This window comes from Salvelinus alpinus, chromosome 8 (assembly GCF_045679555.1).
Source record: "Salvelinus alpinus chromosome 8, SLU_Salpinus.1, whole genome shotgun sequence".
Taxonomy (NCBI): domain Eukaryota; kingdom Metazoa; phylum Chordata; class Actinopteri; order Salmoniformes; family Salmonidae; genus Salvelinus; species Salvelinus alpinus.
This window is the reverse complement of record NC_092093.1, coordinates 16,651,860-16,671,495: the sequence shown is the minus strand read 5'-3', so window position 1 is coordinate 16,671,495 and position 19,636 is coordinate 16,651,860.

The following is a 19,636-nucleotide window of genomic DNA, read 5'->3' as shown; positions in this document are numbered from 1 at the left end:
CAGGCCTTTCACATTACTACCCCCACAAGTAACCAATTAATTTCTGCACTGGACCCTTTTACACCCTTTCACGCATTGTTCTTCATAAGGTCCACATGAACTTACACTATATATACAAAAGTATAGAGAGATGTTGGATGGAGGGCGGAGAGAGAAATGTTGAATGGAGGGCGGAGAGAGAGATGTTGGATTGAGGGCGGAGAGAGAGATGTTGGATGGAGGGCGGAGAGAGAGATGTTGGATGGAGGGCGGAGAGAGAGATGTTGGATGGAGGGTGGAGAGAGAGATGTTGGATGGAGGGCGGAGAGAGAGATGTTGGATGGAGGGTGGAGAGAGAGATGTTGGATGGAGGGTGGAGAGCGAGATGTTGGATGGAGGGTGGAGAGAGAGATGTTGGATGGAGGGTGGAGAGAGAGATGTTGGATGGAGGGTGGAGAGAGAGAGGTTGGATGGAGGATGGATGGAGAGAGAGAGGTTGGACGGAGGATGGAGAGAGATAGGTTGGACGGATGACGGAGAGAGAGAGGTTGGATGGAGGGCGGAGAGAGAGAAGTTGAATAGAGGAGAGAGAGGTTGGTCATTATGCCTGTGGGGAATGGAGATGAGACAGTTTGACAAGGCTGAAACCACAGGGGATGTGCCTTCCAAGTCCCAACACAAATTAAATATAGATTGTCTCCATCTATTCAACATTGACACAATATATAAGACTGTGTGTGTGTGTGTGTGTGTGTGTGTGTGTGTGTGTGTGTGTGTGTGTGTGTGTGTGTGTGTGTGTGTGTGTGTGTGTGTGTGTGTGTGTGTGTGTGTGTGTGTGTGTGTGTGTGTGTGTGTGTGTGTGTGTGTGTGTGTGTGTGTGTGTGTGTGTGTGTGTGTGTGTGTGTGTGTGTGTGTGTGTGTGTGTGTGTGTGTGTGTGTGTGTGTGTGTGTGTGTGTGTGTGTTTGTGTGTGTGTGTGTGTGTGTGTGTGTGTGTGTGTGTGTGTGTGTGTGTGTGTGTGTGTGTGTGTGTGTGTGTGTGTGTGTGTGTGTGTGTGTGTGTGTGTGTGTGTGTGTGTGTGTGTGTGTGTGTGTGTGTGTGTGTGTGTGTTGTGTGTGTGTGTGTGTGTGTGTGTGTGTGTGTGTGTGTGTGTGTGTGTGTGTGTGTGTGTGTGTGTGTGTGTGTGTGTGTGTGTGTGTGAGAGAGTTTGTGTGTGTGTGTGTGTGTGTGTGTGTGTGTGTGTGTGTGTGTGTGAGAGAGTTTGTGTGTGTGTGTGTGTGTGTGTGTGTGTGTGTGTGTGTGTGTGTGTGTGTGTGTGTGTGTGTGTGTGTGTGTGTGTGTGTGTGTGTGTGTGTGTGTGTGTGTGTGTGTGTGTGTGTGTGTAACAGATAGTGAGCAGGTAACTGACAAAATAATGGAAGCACAGTAAATGAGGGATACAAACTATATTGAAAGCAGGTGCTTCCACACAGGTGTGGTTCCTGAGTTAATTAAGCACTTAACATCCCATCATGCTCATGGTCATGTATAATTAGGGTCATGTAGAATATTCTGGACAGGCCATTATTTATCATTATTTTCATTTTTGGGTTACCAAGACTATGCCCCCATAGGATGACAATGCCCCCATCCACAGGGCACGAGTGGTTACTTAATGGTTTGATGAGCATGAAAACATAGTAAACCATATGCTATGGCCATCTCAGTCACCAGATCTCAACCCAATTGAACACTGGGAGTTTGTGGAGCGGCGCCTGAGACAGCGTTTTCCACCAGCATCAACAAAACACCAAATAATGGAAATTCTTGATGAAGAATTGTGTCACATCCCTCCAATAGAGTTCCAGACACTTTTAGATTCTATGCCAAGGATATTTGAAGCTGTTCTTGCTTGTGGAAGCCCAACTCCCTTTTAAGACACGTTGTGTTGGTGTTTTCTTATTTTGTCAGTTACCTGTATGTACAGCACAAACTGTAGGTATGGCATCCTATTCCCTATCTAGTGCATTACTTTTGACCAGAGCCCTATAGCCCTATGGTTCTTGTTTAAAATAAGTGAAATATATAAGGAATGCCATTTGAAACACATACTATGTCTCAGTGGAGAACATCTATGCCTCTGCCCTCTGACCTCTGGAACTCCTTGTCACCTCCCAGGGCAGACACTGGCAGAGGACGTTCCCAGCAGCACACAGTGTGTGTGTTTGTGTGTGTGTGTGTAACACATTTCTCTTTCATTTAAGGTCACAGCGGAGACAGGAGACGCTCTATCTTCTCTTTCAGGCTCGGCCCTACCGACTGGGGCCTGGCCCCTCAGAAGTCTGAGAGATGAATGGCAATACTATCAACTGACTCCATGTTAATCGTGACATCATGGAATGTAAATGCCCCCCGCCCCCCAGGCACTTCATTTGGAATGTTCCATACCCCCCCTCCTGGAACTTCATTTGGAATGTTCGGAAAAGATTATATGTGTAACGGTCGTCTTGTGGTGAATGAGCGGACCAAGGCGCAGCGGGTAATGAATACATAATGAATATTTATTAACAGAACGACGAAACACGAAAACTCTTTAACAAACTACAAAACAAATAAACGACGTAGACTGACCTAAAACATGAGAACTTACAAATACACGAAGAACGCACGAACAGGTACAGACTACAAACAAACGCTACAGTCCCGTGTGGTACGAACATACATACAGACACGGAAGACAATCACCCACAAACAAACAGTGAGAACAGCCTACCTTAATATGGTTCTCAATCAGAAGAAACGTCAAACACCTGCCTCTAATTGAGAACCATATCAGGCAACACCTTAAACCCAACATAGAAACACATAACATAGAATGCCCACCCCAACTCACGCCCTGACCAACTAAACACATACAAAAACAAGAGAAAACAGGTCAGGAACGTGACAATATGGAAGAGGATGGAATTGGTCTCATCCATGAATGTGAATGTGGCATATTATCGACCAAGGAGATTTCTATCCAAATGTTTTCTCGGTACCCTATTGATTGAATAGGCAAATAAAGAAACAAGGACTAGCCCTAAACTAACATTATTATTCACGCTGACGTTGTTTGTACCTGCAAAATGATGAGTTCACCCAAGAGAAAGAGTGAAAATGCCTGTGGAAGTGAGACACACACAAACACACACACAAAGACACAAAGACACAAAGACACACGCACACACACACACACACACACACACACACACACACACACACACACACACACACACACACACACACACACACACACACACACACACACACACACACACACACACACACACACACACACACACACACACACACACACACAAGGACACAAATACACACACACACATACACACACACAGACAAACACAGACATACACACAGACAAACACAGACACATACAGAAACACACCTACACACACACTGACACACCTACACACACACTGACACACACACACACACAGACACACACAGAAACACAGAAACACACAGACAGAGACACACACAGAAACAAACACACAGAAACACACACACACACACACACACACACACACACACACACAGGGCAATACTCCCATCTTTCTGAGTTACCGTTTTTTACAATCACTTTGGCACTAATTTCAGAACCTTGTGGTCATTTTTCAAAACTCTAGATACAAAACTCAAAACGGTCATCACTTGTAACATAGGCTGTCCAATGTTCAAAACATTGCATTGTGCATTCATATCTTTAAAGAAACCTTGCACTTGCAGAATCATTGGTTCAAAAACTCATTTATCATGAAATACCATAGGAACATTAATTTAGATCACCCACACACAAGATACCGATAGTTTCACTGTGTAGTTGTTCGTTCAATCATTAAATATTACTACTAAATATGTGATACATGTTTCATTATCCTACTACACGTAAATACATCACTGTAAAATTACTAGTAGAGAGAATGTTACAGACACAGTGGAATCATTAAACAAAATATGAAATTTATTGATGAATTAGAATAAAATCACAACATAGGTTCTTTGAATCAAAGCAAAAATAATTAGCTACAAAAAAAGAAAAAACAGTTAAAGGTCAACTGCAGTGTTCCTCACCTGGCTTACTGTAAAAAGCAAAACAAAATATTGATTACTGTACTTCTATATTTCCATCAACCCTGTCTTGTGGATTTGGCCACAGGTTCTCATCCACATCACAATGGATGTTTTCATTAGCCAAACATCTTGGGAAGAATCTTCGGGCATGGCGAATCCAGGCCTGACACTGGTCTGCCGTGATGTCATTGCATGCGTCATCCATGGCCTGGAGAATTGTGGCTTGTTCGTGAGGGCGCCTATCATATACCTTCCACCTCCATGTGGAGAAAAATTCCTCAATAGGGTTAAGGAAAGGAAAGTATAGGGGTAAGCACAGGGTGGTAAATTGTGGATGGGCCTGAAACCATGCTTACACCATTTGAGTATGGTGAAACCGGACATTATCCCACACAATGACATAGGTCACGCCATCAGCTCTACAGACCTGATTTAGCTCATCAAGGACGGTTACATTCGAACAGTGAATCATGTGGCTGCCTGCAACTCAATATATAAAGTATATAGAGTAGAGAGCTTTAGATGTTGTTCGACCAAACATTAGAACGGGCAAGATGCGTAATCTAAGCAACTTTGACCGTGGTATGATTGTTGATGCCACACATGGTGATTCCAGCATCTCAGAAACAGCTGCCTTCCTGGGATTTTTACGCACTACAGTCTCTAGAGTTTACAGAGAATGGTGCGATAAAGAAAACACATTCAGTGAGGGGAGGTTCTGTGGCCAAAACCACCTTGTTAATGAGAGAGGTCAGAGGAGAATGTCCAGACTCATTCAAACTAACAGAAAGGCCACAAACGCTAAAATAACAGCTGTTTAAAACAGTGGTGTGCAGAAGGGCATCTCTTAACATACAACACCGTGATTAATTCAGGCTGTAGTGGAGGCAAAAGGGGGTCCTACCAGTACTAGATAGGTGTACCTAATAAAGTGGCCGGTGAGTGTACTGTAATGTCAAATCTGAAAACATGGTCTGGAAAAGTGGTACATGGGACCATAGAAACAGTGTCTGATAAAGAACGATGATGAAATATTACATCCATAGGTAATGTAGTCCAATTGGTTCATGTTCCACGGTAATTGGCATCAATGGATCTCGTTATCCTGCAACTTGCATGATCTAAACATGGAATATTGTTCGTCAGTTTCCGTAAAACTATCCATTAAGAGTAACGCAACAGTTACTTATCATTTTGAGCAGTTGTATCAATTGATAGTTAGATCATTGTAATGAAATGAATAGACAGTCATCTCAGATGTAATGTGTGAATTGTGTTTTGAAATGGTAATACTTTGATGTTAAGTTGTGTCATTTTGAACAGGTGATTTTAGTTCAATGAACAAATGATCTTAGCTTTATATGTACTGTATCCAAGCAATTGGAAAAGTGTTAGTTTTGAAAAATTAGCATTTTGATCATTGGTTGTGAGTTTTGTGTCTAGAGTTTTGAAAAATGACATCAAGGTTCCGAAATTAGTGCCAAAGTGATTGTAAAAAACTGTAATTGTTAAATCCTCTATCTGAAGATGCATCTCTCGAATAACAACATAAAGAAATCAAATCAAATTGTATTTGTCACATGCGCCGAATACAACAGGTGTAGATCTTACAGTGAAATGCTTACTTACAAGCCCTTAACCAACAATGCAGATTTAAGAAAAATACCTTAAAAAATTATGAAAAAAAGTAACAAATAATTAAAGAGCAGCAGTAAAATAACAATAGCAAGGCTATATGCAGGGGTACCGGTACAGAGAAAGTGTGCGGGGGCACCGGTTAGTCGAAGTAAATGAGGTAATATCTACATGTAGGTATAGTTATTAAAGTGACTATACATAGATGATAACAGAGAGTAGCAGCACCGTAAAATAGTGTGTGTGGGGGGGGGGGGGGGGGGGGGGGGCAGCAGTGCAAATCGTCTGGGCCATTTGATTAGATATTCAGGAGTCTTATGGCTTGGGGGTAGAAGCTGTTTAGAAGCCTCTTGGACCTAGACTTGGCGCTTGCCGTGCGGTAGCAGAGAGAACAGTCCATGACTAGCCTCTTGAAGCTAGGGGTCAGGATTTTTATGTTTGGAAAAATAACGTTCCCAATGTAAGCTGCCTATTTCTCAGGTCCAGATACTAGAATATGCATATCATTGACAGAGTAGGATAGAAAACACTCTAAAGTTTCCAAAACTGTCAAAATATTGTCTGTGAGTATAACAGAACTGATTTTGCAGGCGAAAACCTGAGGAAATCCAACCCGGAAGTGACTCTTATTTTGAAAAATCACTGTTCCATTGCCTGCCTTTCGTCCATTTAAAGGGATATCAACCACGCTTCCTCAGCGTGTGAACAGTCTTTAGACGTAGTTTCAAGCTTTTATTCTGAAAAATGAGCGAGATTTATCAAAACGCGTCAGTGGATAGACGGAGGTCCTTACATTAGTTCATGCGCTCGACACTTGTTGCTCGACTTGTTCTTTCTCTCCAGTATTGAATAGTTTACAGTCCGGTTGAAATATTATCGATTATTGATGTTAAAAACAACCTGAGGATTGTTATTAAAAACGTTTGACATGTTTCTACGAACTTTACGGATACTTTTTGGAATTTTTGTCAAGCCTTGATGACCTGCCTAAGGCTGTGGAATACTGAACATAACACGCCAAACAAATGAACAAAATCGAACAAAAGGCACATTTATTGTGTAACTGGGAGTCTCGTGAGTGCAAATATCCGAAGATCATCAAAGGTAAGCGATTAATTTTATTGCTTTTCTGGCGTTCGTGACAAATATACATTGCTGCTAGGTGTTCTTAATGTTTTGTCTAGTGATTGATAAACTCATAAAAACGCTTGGATTGCTTTCGCTGTAAAGCATATTTTCAAAATCTGACATGACAAGTGGATTAACAACAAGCTAAGCTGTGTTTTGCTATATTGCACTTGTGATTTCATGAATATAATTTTTTTTTGCAATTTCTTTTGAATTTGGCGCTCTGCAATTCAGCGGTTGTTTACGAAAATGATCCCGCTAAAGGGATCCGTGCGTCAAGAAGCTAGGGTGGCTGGAGTCTTTGAACATTTTTAGGGTCTTCCTCTGACACTGACTGGTATAGAGGTCCTGGATGGCAGGAAGCTTGGCCCCGGTGATGTACTGGGCCATATGCACTCTCTGTAGCGCCTTACGGTCAGATGCCAAGCAGTTGCCATACCAGGCGGTGATGCAACCGGTCAGAATGCTCTCGATGGTGTTGCTGTAGAACTTTTTATGGATCTGCGGACCCATGCCAATCTTTTCAGTCTCCTGAGGGGGAAAAGGTTTTGTCGTGCCCTCTTCACAACTCTGTTGGTGTGTTTGAACCATGATAGTTTGTTGGTGATGTGGACACCAAGGAACCTGAAACCATCGACCTGCTCCTCTACAGCCCCGTCGATGTTAATCGGGGCATGTTTGGCCTTCCGTTTCCTGTTTTCCACAATCAGCTCCTTAGTCTTGCTCACATTGAGGAAGAGGTTGTTGTTCTGGCACCACACTGCCAGTTCTCTAACCTCCTCCAAATAGGCTGTCTCATCGTTGTCGGTGATCAGCCCTACCACTGTTGTGTTGTCAGCAAACTTATTGATGGTGTTGGAGTCATGTTTGGCCACGCAGTCGTGGGTGAAGAGGGAGTACATGAAGGGACTAAGTACACACCCCTGAGGGGCCCCAGTGTTGAGGATCAGCGTGGCAGACGTGTTGTTGCCTACCCTTACCACCTTGGGGCGGCCCGTCAGGACGTCCAGGATCTAGTTGCAGAGGGAGGTGTTTAGTCCCTGGGTCCTTAGCTTAGTGATGAGCTTTGCGGGCACTGTGGTGTTGAACGCTGAGCTGTAGTCAATTGTTACTTTCCCCAGTTTCTGTGTTGTCGCAGGGGGAAGGGGAACGCACCTTGGGAGTGTTTAGGCAAGAGGCCTGTGGGTATGCATAATCTGTAGTATTTACTCTATGCACACTAGGTAAGCCCTGGGCGGATCATCCCCTGTATTTTGGTTAGTGCGCCAGGAGGTGCTAACATTTACATTTTACATTTAAGTCATTTAGCAGACGCTCTTATCCAGAGCGACTTACAAATTGGTGCATTCACCTTATGATATCCAGTGGAACAACCACTTTACAATAGTGCATCTAACTCTTTTAAGGGGGGGGGGGGTTAGAAGGATTACTTTATCCTATCCTAGGTATTCCTTAAAGAGGTGGGGTTTCAGGTGTCTCCGGAAGGTGGTGATTGACTCCGCTGACCTGGCGTCGTGAGGGAGTTTGTTCCACCATTGGGGTGCCAGAGCAGCGAACAGTTTTGACTGGGCTGAGCGGGAACTGTACTTCCTCAGAGGTAGGGAGGCGAGCAGGCCAGAGGTGGATGAACGCAGTGCCCTTGTTTGGGTGTAGGGCCTGATCAGAGCCTGAAGGTACGGAGGTGCCGTTCCCCTCACAGCTCCGTAGGCAAGCACCATGGTCTTGTAGCGGATGCGAGCTTCAACTGGAAGCCAGTGGAGAGAGCGGAGGAGCGGGGTGACGTGAGAGAACTTGGGAAAGTTGAACACCAGACGGGCTGCGGCGTTCTGGATGAGTTGTAGGGGTTTAATGGCACAGGCAGGGAGCCCAGCCAACAGCGAGTTGCAGTAATCCAGACGGGAGATGACAAGTGCCTGGATTAGGACCTGCGCCGCTTCCTGCGTGAAGCAGGGTCGTACTCTGCGAATGTTGTAGAGCATGAACCTACAGGAACGGGTCACCGCCTTGATGTTAGTTGAGAACGACAGGGTGTTGTCCAGGATCACGCCAAGGTTCTTAGCACTCTGGGAGGAGGACACAATGGAGTTGTCAACCGTGATGGCGAGATCATGGAACGGGCAGTCCTTCCCCGGGAGGAAGAGCAGCTCCGTCTTGCCGAGGTTCAGCTTGAGGTGGTGATCCGTCATCCACACTGATATGTCTGCCAGACATGCAGAGATGCGATTCACCACCTGGTTATCAGAGGGGGGAAAGGAGAAGATTAATTGTGTGTCGTCTGCATAGCAATGATAGGAGAGACCATGTGAGGATATGACAGAGCCAAGTGACTTGGTGTATAGCGAGAATAGGAGAGGGCCTAGAACAGAGCCCTGGGGGACACCAGTGGTGAGAGCACGTGGTGCGGAGACAGATTCTCGCCACGCCACCTGGTAGGAGCGACCTGTCAGGTAGGACGCAATCCAAGCGTGGGCCGCGCCGGAGATGCCCAGCTCGGAGAGGGTGGAGAGGAGGATCTGATGGTTCACAGTATCAAAGGCAGCCGATAGGTCTAGAAGGATGAGAGCAGAGGAGAGAGAGTTAGCTTTAGCAGTGCGGAGCGCCTCCGTGACACAGAGAAGAGCAGTCTCAGTTGAATGACTAGTCTTGAAACCTGACTGATTTGGATCAAGAAGGTCATTCTGAGAGAGATAGCAGGAGAGCTGGCCAAGGACGGCACGTTCAAGAGTTTTGGAGAGAAAAGAAAGAAGGGATACTGGTCTGTAGTTGTTGACATCGGAGGGATCGAGTGTAGGTTTTTTCAGAAGGGGTGCAACTCTCGCTCTCTTGAAGACGGAAGGGACGTAGCCAGCGGTCAAGGATGAGTTGATGAGCGAGGTGAGGTAAGGGAGAAGGTCTCCGGAAATGGTCTGGAGAAGAGAGGAGGGGATAGGGTCAAGCGGGCAGGTTGTTGGGCGGCCGGCCGTCACAAGACGCGAGATTTCATCTGGAGAGAGAGGGGAGAAAGAGGACAAAGCACAGGGTAGGGCAGTGTGAGCAGAACCAGCGGTGTCGTTTGACTTAGCAAACGAGGATCGGATGTCGTCGACCTTCTTTTCAAAATGGTTGACGAAGTCATCAGCAGAGAGGGAGGAGGGGGGAGGAGGGGGAGGAGGATTCAGGAGGGAGGAGAAGGTGGCAAAGAGCTTCCTAGGGTTAGAGGCAGATGCTTGGAATTTAGAGTGGTAGAAATTGGCTTTAGCAGCAGAGACAGAAGAGGAGAATGTAGAGAGGAGGGAGTGAAAGGATGCATATTAGGTAAGTTGTGAGTAGGCAGGTAAGGTAGGAGAGGGGACTCTTTAACTTTAACTTTCTTTGCTTTGGTTCCATCCAGCCCATTTTCCCCACATTACCGTGATAATACATTTTGGAATAAGGCTGTAACGTAACAATGGGGAAAAAGTCAAGGGGTCTGAGTACTTTCCGAATGCACTGTAAAGTGAACAAAAACATAAATACACCTATTTCACTTTTGCATGTAAAAACAGAATCACTACTGCCCTGTTTTGATTACCAAAGTAATATTTTTAGACGCAGCCAACACACTAGTGCATCGGTGATACAAGCACAGCGAAAACGCAACAAGCACAGATGTGACAAGAGAAAACAAATTATCTAACTGGGGACAGCACAATGTCACAAGCATGATGAGCTTGCCAGTAACTTTAGTGACATTTAATTATCAAGCTAGTTACCGGTATGCTACCTGTCCCAGACCTGCTGTTTTCAACTCTCTAGAGACAGCAGGAGCGGTGGAGATACTCTTAATGATCGGCTATGAAAAGCCAACTGACATTTACTCCTGAGGTGCTGACTTGCTGCACCCTCGACAACTACTGTGAATATTATTATTTGACCATGCTGGTCATTTATGAACATTTGAACATCTTGGCCATGTTCTGTTATATTCTCCACCCGGCACAGCCAGAAGAGGACTGGCCACCCCTCATAGCCTGGTTCCTCTCTAGGTTTCTTCCTAGGTTTTGGCCTTTCTAGGGAGTTTTTCCTAGCCACCGTGCTTCTACACCTGCATTGCTTGCTGTTTGGGGTTTTAGGCTGGGTTTCTGTACAGCACTTTGAGATATCAGCTGATGTAAGAAGGGCTATATAAATACATTTGATTTGATTTAATTATGCTAGCTTGCCGGGAGCTAGAGTGCACTAGCTAGCATCTAACGGCAGGGAAACAAAAACCTTCATCGGGAACAGAGCCATGTTTTTTTACCAGATCCGCGAGAAGGTTCTAGCTAGTGTATCCCTCTGTCCTTCGACTGTTGATGGATGTGGATGTCTGGTTCAGGTCCCAGGCTACCAATGGCTGTCTTGATTATTTATTTAAGTTCATTACAATTGTCTGTGTAGCGCCATCTGTCAGTACCTGATAGAGCAGAGCCAGAAAACATGGGTCGAACACCCAGATCTGCTAATGGCAGAGCAGTAGGTACTGTAACTGAACTGCTTGTTTTGAACAATATATTTTTTAAACAGTAAAATGTACACACATTAACCCCACTTTTATGGACATTATAAACATAATCCTTGAATTACATAATATATATCTATTGTAAAAAAAAAAACGAAGTTTATAAAAAATATTTGTTATTTTTAACTTTTTTGGAGCAATCACAAGTGGGGAATTTCCCTAAGACCCTAATGGACGGGCTGTCACTGATTTATATTTTCAGCTTTTAACTCAATGTCACATTCGCCGTTCAGTCCATCATCTATAAGGCAGGCTTAGCCCTGCAACTCTGAAAGGAGATGTCAATTGTCAAATCCTATTGAGGAGAAAGGTACATCTAATAAATTGGTCTGCTTTTGAAAAATATCACCAAGAGACTTTGAGGACAAATATTTCCCACTAGGTCATTGAGCCTCAACCTTTTCCTTGAGCTAAAATAAAGAGAGCAAGTTTCAGCGGCTATTATATTCTCAGGGGTTGATCAGCCACAGTGTCCTTTGAAGTGGGAAAGAAAAATTGAAGGAAGAAAAACGTCTCTTTTTGACATCTCTCTCTGTTTTACCCTTACAGTAAAAAATTATCATAACACATTTTTCATTCCTTTAATGTCTTATTCATCAAGTCGCTTCTGTCACGCAGTATTGATTAAAAATGATACACGCGTTTGATCTTCTCCTCTGTCTAAACAAGGAAAAGGTCAGCTATTATAAGCTGGGAATCATCCATAGGATCTAAGCTTCTGATCCAGCTAAACTCATGGTCTAGTCCCTCAAACTCAACTCTGGACATGGAAACCAGTTCCACTACATTCTGTCATTGTTCCGCTCTTATTGGGGACTGATTTAAACCAGCTGGGTGCAAATTATTATCAGGTATAAGTGAAAACCAGCACGCTCTAGGATATAGACACAGATGAATATACCTCGTAGGTTCAGAGTTCAATACCCCTGCTCTAGGATATAGACACAGATGAATATACCTCGTAGGGTCAGAGTTCAATACCCCTGCTCTAGGATATAGACACAGATGAATATACCTCGTAGGGTCAGAGTTCAATACCCCTGCTCTAGGATATAGACACAGATGAATATACCTCGTAGGGTCAGAGTTCAATACCCCTGCTCTAGGATGTAGACACAGATGAATATACCTCGTAGGGTCAGAGTTCAATACCCCTGCTCTAGGATATAGACACAGATGAATATACCTCGTAGGGTCAGAGTTCAATACCCCTGATCTAGGATATAGACACAGATGAATATACCTCGTAGGGTAAGAGTTCAATACCCCTGCTCTAGGATATATACACAGATGAATATACCTTGTAGGGTCAGAGTTCAATACTCCTGCTCTAGGATATAGACACAGATGAATATACCTCGTAGGGTCAGAGTTCAATACCCCTGCTCTAGGATATAGACACAGATGAATATACCTCGTAGGGTCAGAGTTCAATACCCCTGCTCTTGGATATAGACACAGATGAATATACCTCGTAGGGTCAGAGTTCAATACCCCTGCTCTAGGATATAGACACAGATGAATATACCTCGTAGGGTCAGAGTTCAATACCCCTGATCTAGGATATAGACACAGATGAATATACCTCGTAGGGTCAGAGTTCAATACCCTGTTCTTGGATATAGACACAGATGAATATACCTCGTAGGGTCAGAGTTCAATACCCTGTTCTTGGATATAGACACAGATGAATATACCTCGTAGGGTCAGAGTTCAATACCCTGTTCTTGGATATAGACACAGATGAATATACCTCGTAGGGTCAGAGTTCAATACCCCTGATCTAGGATATAGACAAAGATGAATATACCTCGTAGGGTCAGAGTTCAATACCCCTGCTCTAGGATATAGACACAGATGAATATACCTCGTAGGGTCAGAGTTCAATACCCCTGATCTAGGATATAGACACAGATGAATATACCTCGTAGGGTCAGAGTTCAATACCCCTGCTCTAGGATATAGACACAGATGAATATACCTCGTAGGGTCAGAGTTCAATACCCCTGCTCTAGGATATAGACACAGATGAACATACCTCGTAGGGTCAGAGTTCAATACCCCTGATCTAGGATATAGACACAGATGAATATACCTCGTAGGGTCAGAGTTCAATACCCCTGCTCTAGGATATAAACACAGATGAATATACCTCGTAGGGTCAGAGTTCAATACCCCTGCTCTAGGATATATACACAGATGAATATACCTCGTAGGGTCAGAGTTCAATACCCTGTTCTTGGATATAGACACAGATGAATATACCTCGTAGGGTCAGAGTTCAATACCCCTGATCTAGGATATAAACACAGATGAATATACCTCGTAGGGTCAGAGTTCAATACCCCTGCTCTAGGATATAGACACAGATGAATATACCTCGTAGGGTCAGAGTTCAATACCCTGTTCTTGGATATAGACACAGATGAATATACCTCGTAGGGTCAAAGTTCAATACCCCTGATCTAGGATATAGACACAGATGAATATACCTCGTAGGGTCAGAGTTCAATACCCTGTTCTTGGATATAGACACAGATGAATATACCTCGTAGGGTCAAAGTTCAATACCCCTGTCATGCTCGTCGTCCTCCTCATCTGAGGATCGGAGGACCAATATGCAACATGGTATGTGTTCATCATGAATTTAATAAACAGAGAACACTGAACAAACTATACAAAACAATAAACGGACATCGAACGTGAAGCTATATAAGAAATGTGCTGACACAAGCAACTAACACCCACAACCCACAATGACAAAACAGGCTACCTAAATATGGTTCCCAATCAGAGACAACGACTAACACCTGCCTCTGATTGAGAACCATATCAGGCCAAACACAGAAACAGACAAACTAGACATACAACATAGAATGCCCACTCAGATCACACCCTGACCAAACAAAACATATAAACATACAAAGCAAACTATGGTCAGGGTGTGACAACCACTGTTCTTGGATATAGACAGAGATTAATATACCTCGTAGGGTCAGAGTTCAATACCCCTGCTCTAGGATATAGACACAGATTAATATACCTCGTAGGGTCAGAGTTCAATACCCCTGCTCTTGAATATAGACACAGATTAATATACCTCGTAGGGTCAGAGTTCCATACCCTGCTCTTGGATATAGACAGATTAATATACTGCATTCGGAAAAGTATTAAGACCCCGTCTCTTTTTCCACATTTTGTTATGTTACAGCCTTATTCTAAAATTGATTAAATAAATAAAGAGATTTGTCATCAATCTACACACAATACCAAAAAATGACAAAGTGAAAACAGGATTTTAGAAATATTGCAAATGAATAAAAAATATAAAACAGAAATACCTTATTTAAAATAAGTATTCAGACCCTTTGCTATGAGACTCGAAATTGAGCTCAGGTGCATCCTGTTTCTGTTGATCATCCTTCAGATGTTTCTACAAGTTGATTGGAGTCCACCTGTGGTAAAATCAATTCATTGGACTTGATTTGGATAGGCACACACTTGTCTATATAATGTCCCACAGCTGACAAGGCATGTCAGAGCAAAAACCAAGTCTGTAGAGCACCGAGACAGAATTGTGTCAAAGCACAGATCTGGGGAAGGGTACCAAAAAATGTCTGCAGCATTGAAGGTCCCCAAGAACACAGTGGTCTCCATCATTATTAAATAGAAGAAGTTTGGAACCTCCAAGACTATAACTAGAGCTGTCCGCCCGGCCAAACTGAGAGGAGAAGAGAGTTGGTCAGGGAGATGACCAAGAACCCGATTGTCAATCTGACAGAGCTCCAGAGTTCCTCTGTGGAGATGAGAGAACCTTCCAGAAGGACAACCATCTCGGCAGCACTCCACCAATCAGGCCTTTATGGTAGAATGGCCAGACGGAAGCCACTCCTCAGTAAAAGGTTCACCTTCCAACAGGACAACAACCCTAAGCACACAGCCAACACAATGCAGGAGTAGCTTCGGGACAAGTTTCTGAATATCCTTGAGTGGCCCAGCCAGAACCCGGACTTGAACCCGATTGAACATCTCTAGGGAGACCTGAAAATAGCTGTGCAGCGACACTCCCCATCCAACCTGACAGAGCTTGAGAGGATCTGCAGAGAAGAATGGTAGAAACTCCCCAAATACAGGTGTGCCAAGCTCGTAGAATGATACCCAAGAGGACTCAAGGCTGTAATCGCTGCCAAAGGTGACTCAACAAAGTACTGAGTAAAGGCTCTTAATACTTAAGTAAATGTGATATTTCAGTTTTTGGGAAAAAGTGAATGGGTCTGAATACTTGCCGAATACACTGTACCTCATTGGTATGGAGGACAGTCTACACATTTCCCCAGGGCTGAACTCATTGTGAACTGAAAGAAGACATTACCCTTTTTGTTCTTCAATCTTACCAAGTGTTTATAATATGGACATTCAACAATTTACTCAGCAATTAAATTCAATAACACTTCATTTGGGTAGTCAATTTCTACAGAATATCTACAGTGTCATACCCAAGAAGACTCGAGGCTGTATATGTGCTTCAACAAAGTACTAAGTAAAGGGTCTGAATACCTTTGTAAATGTGATACCTCTGTTATTTAATTTTCCAAAAAAAACAGTTTTTGCATTGTCATTATGAGATATTGTGTGTGGATTGATGAGGGGAAAAAACGATTGAATCAATTTTGCAATAAGGCTGGAATAAGGTTGTAACATAACAAAATGTGGTAAAAAAAATCTAGGGGTCTGACTACTTCCCGAATGCACTGCAGGCATGGAATTTTGTTGTATAGGTTCACCTTTTTTCATTTCTATAAATAAATCAAAAGTAAATGCTAGGTCCAGGGTCTGACTGAAAAAAAATAATGTTTTATTCCAGTGAGATCTAACCTGGTAAAGCAGAGGTGAAATAAAACAACCTTTAGAATCCAGAGTCTGTTCATTGATTTGTTTGGACTGTGAGTGTGTTCCTACCTACAGAGGGTTATTCCAAAAGCTCTTATTCTTAAGACATTTTGAGAATGAACTAAGGGGCTAACAAACCCAAACCAATATGATTCATTTAATTAAATACAATGTGGTCATGGTGGAAAACATCTCTCTATTTTAATCCTATTTTAATCCTTCTCCAATTTTGAACTACTCAGGCAATTCCCACACAGGATATGAAAGGAATCCCGATGAATTCATCAAGAAAGGTCCCTCATACACTTAGAAACAAAGGTGCTATCTAGAACCTAGGAGGGTTATTCAACCCCATTTATTCTCGTTCTAGTGCCTATTTCCTCTCCAAAATGGTGTCTCTCTGACCTCAGTGAGAGTGTTCTGAGGAAACCATGTCCCCCTGCACCTCCACCCCCCACTGTACACCCCTCACCCCCTCCTGTTTCATGTACCATGAGGCAAATGGATCCTTAATGGACTTTTAGGGTCGTTGGTGCTGACTGGCCATGATACGATCAGTCCTGTTATGACACCACTGGGACACGGCACTGGGATGGGGAGAGAAGGAGAGGGAGATGAAGGTCAGAGGGAGAGGGAGAGAGAGAGAGAGAGAGAGAGAGAGAGAGAGAGAGAGAGAGAGAGAGAGAGAGAGAGAGAGAGAGAGAGAGAGAGAGAGAGAGAGAGAGAGAGAGAGAGAGACGGACGGACGGAGAGACAGAGAGAGGGAGAGAGAGAGAGAGAGAGACACGGAGAGAAAGGATAGAAAGAAAGGAGAGAGCAAGAGATATAATCTCATCACAGGACTGGACATTATCAGTGGGCTCATCTCTGTGGCGAGAATGAGATCCCCTTCACGACCTTGACACGATTCTTATCTCTGTTTCTTTTTTGGGGGGCGGCTAATATAGCCTACAGTGTGTCCACGTCCACCTTGCCCTCTGTGCTGTCCCGTAAGCATCCTATTTCTTTCTCTGCTAGCTAGCTGACCTCACACCTTCAGAGGCGCCTTTTGATAAAATTATGAGGGGAAAGACAAGATATCCTTCCAGAGATGTAAGGAGACCGTTTCTGCTGTGATTTTGACTTCACTTATCCATTTAGAAGGTTAACCAAGGACATATGAGAAATATACACAACATAGATGCGCTTCTCTCTCTCTCTCATGCATAGCAACAGTATTACAGCCCTCAGAGTTTGGAGAGACGTATTAACATGCAAGCCATGAAATAGATTAAATCGATTTGGCTTGATTAAATAATGATAAGCCACATTACATTCAAGCGACGAAATCTGCATTAAAAAAGCAATACTAGACAAATACTTGATATGGTTGGGTTATCACCAAGTGAAATTTGAAATGCCAAATAACAACAAATACCCGACTAGTAACATATTTTTGGACAGCTCTTGCACATTAGCCATACGCAGTGTAATTCTTAGCATTTTCCTTACTCATTTCAATGACAGCCAATGGATTTGGCTATCTGAGGGCATCGGTAAAGTACTATTGACTGGATGTTTATGAGCAGCTATTAACACCAATGTTAGGCTTTATAAGCCATTATGCATAGTTAATAAGGCTTTATATATGTGCTTATAATGCAGTGTCAGGAGGGTATTCATCAGGAAGTGTTATTGTAGCAACCAGTGGATTTAACATGAGGACTATCCGTACAGGTCTGCATGAAGGGGGGGACGGGACACAGGGACAACCCGCACAGGTCTGCATGAAGTGGAGGGACGGGACACAGGGACAACCCGTACAGGTCTGTATGAAGAGGGGGGACAGGACACAGGGACAACCCGTACAGGTCTGTATGAAGAGGGGGGACGGGACACAGGGACAACCCGTACAGACCTGCATGAGGGGGGGGGGGGGGGGCACAGGGACAACCCATACAGGTCTGTACGAAGTGGGGGGGGCGACACAGGGACAACCCGTATAGGTCTGTATAAAGGGTGGGGGGGGGGCACAGGGACAACCCCTACAGGCCTGTATGACGGGAAGTGGACAACGGTGGTTTCATGTTGTCGTGACACTTTCGTGATTGTAATGAAGTTGGGAGCGCTTGAAATAATAGCTCTGTCTGCTGGAGAGAGAGACAGAGCAGCTGTGAATGGAAGGAACAGATTGAAAAGTCAGGGATCTGCAGCCCCACTGTTTAATTACAGAGGGAAAAGAACGAAAGAACAGAAAATCCAATTAGCTCATTCTATTGTCAAGCAAGAACAGCCATTTTATGCACCTGCAAAGGCTGATTAATTTGACATTGAAATTTAAACAAGCCTAAACAACATGCAAACAAACAAGGCTATTTTAGGAGAATAGAGGCAATTTATGGGCCCCACACAAAATTAATTGTGTTTGTTACATTGTTACAAATTAATCTTGCAAACAATTTCCCCAGGGTTCCAGCCTGACAGCCTCAGACTAGGTGGGCAACATCATATTTTCATTTGTATGTATGATTTGCTAGATGTGCATTTCATAAAGGCTAGAGAGAAAATTAGCAAGAAGATTTATTGAAGACAGCGTTTTGGGTAAGAAAATGGGTGGCAATGTTTCTGTGTTGCCTAGCAACTTGTTCGGCTCTCGTGGAATTGCAAATGTATTTTGAATAAATACAAAAAGAGAGAGAGTGAGAATGGATCTAACTTCTCGCTTCGGAAAACGCCGTACTTCTTGTTGATGGCGGGCTGCGGATGTGATGTGCCACATGTTCTGACTATGTCTTTTATCCCTGCAATCAGTTATTTATATTTGTCATCTATGTAGCAATGCTCATTAGATACAGTTGAAGTTGGACGTGTATATACACTTAGGTTGGAGTCATTAAAACTCGTTTTTCAACCACTCCACACATTTCTTGTTAACAAACTATAGTTTTGGCAAGTCGGTTAGGAAATCTACTTTGTGCAATTGTTTACAGACAGATTATTTCACTTATAATTCACTATATGACAATTCCAGTGGGTCAGAAGTTTACATACACTAGGATGACTGTGCCTTTAAACAGCTTGGAAAATTACAGAAAATGATGTCGTGGCTTTAGAAGCTTCTGAAAGGCTAATTTAAATGTTTGAGTCAATTGGACATGTACCTGTGGATGTATTTCAAGGCCTACCTTCGAACTCAGTGCCTCTTTGCTTGACATCATGAGAAAATCTAAAGAAATCAGCCAAGACCTCAGAAAAATAAAGTTATAGACCTCCACAAGTCCGGTTCATCCTTGGGAGCAATTTCCAAACGCCTGAAGGTTCATCTGTACAAACAATAGTACGCAAGTATAAACACCATGGGACCATGCAGCAATCATACCGCTCAGGAAAGAGA